Source organism: Muntiacus reevesi, chromosome 1 (genome assembly GCF_963930625.1).
Source record: "Muntiacus reevesi chromosome 1, mMunRee1.1, whole genome shotgun sequence".
Classification (NCBI taxonomy): domain Eukaryota; kingdom Metazoa; phylum Chordata; class Mammalia; order Artiodactyla; family Cervidae; genus Muntiacus; species Muntiacus reevesi.
The window spans coordinates 241,205,656-241,206,526 of NC_089249.1; the positions used below are offsets into that span (position 1 = coordinate 241,205,656).

The following is an 871-nucleotide window of genomic DNA, read 5'->3' on the forward strand; positions in this document are numbered from 1 at the left end:
CTCTAGCTCTAGAATTCAAAAGCATCAATTCTTTGGCACTCAGCCTTCTTTATGGTTCAATTCTCACTTCCATACATGACTACTAGAAAACTATATCTCTGACTGTATGGACCTTTGTTGGCTAAGTGATGTCTCTATGTTTTAATACACTGTCTAAGTTTGTCATAGCTTTTCTTTCAAGGAGCAAACATCTTTTTATTTTGTGGCTGCAGTCACCATCTGCAGTGATTTTGGAACCCAAGAAAATAAAGTCTGTTATTGTTTTCATTGTTTCCCCATCTATTTGCCATGAAGTGATGGGACTGGATGCCATAATCTTAGTTGTTTGAATATTTAATGTTGATTAGCAGTCCTAATCCCAGTGACCTGAAGACCTGCATATAACCCCAGTTCCACCATCTCAAGGATGTTTAGCATAATGGGTCCTTGGCCAAGTTATTTTATATATGTGTATTTCCATGTTCTTATGCAGAAATATATGGATTTTTCTTATATCACCTATTCACAAGGGTTTTGTAGTTCTCACAATACCTTGGGAAAATATTTTGTAGCTCCCAAGAGATTTTTGTAGTTTATTGCTTGTCAGCTACTGGGCTTCCCTAGTAGCTCAGATGGTAAAGCATCTGCCTGCAATGCAGGAGACCCAGGTTCAATCCCTGGGTTGGGAAGATTCCCCTGGAGAAGGAAATAGCAACCCACTCCAGTATTCTTGCCTGGAGAATTTCATGGACAGAAGAGCCTGGTGGGCTACAGTCCATGGGGTCACAAAGAGTTGAACACAACTGAGCAACTAACACACACACACACACACACACACACACACACGCGCGCGCGCGCGCGTCAGTAATAAAGAAGCCATCAATCTTCCCAA

The 871-nt window shown here is 41.2% G+C and overlaps 1 non-coding gene across 1 annotated transcript; it reads left to right on the forward strand.

Annotated features, from left to right (window-relative positions):
- The first annotated feature begins 596 nt into the window (after positions 1-596).
- TRNAC-GCA (transfer RNA cysteine (anticodon GCA)) lies at positions 597-668 on the forward strand. The gene has a single exon. It is a non-coding gene; the product is annotated as a tRNA-Cys (tRNA).
- The last annotated feature ends 203 nt before the right edge of the window (positions 669-871 follow it).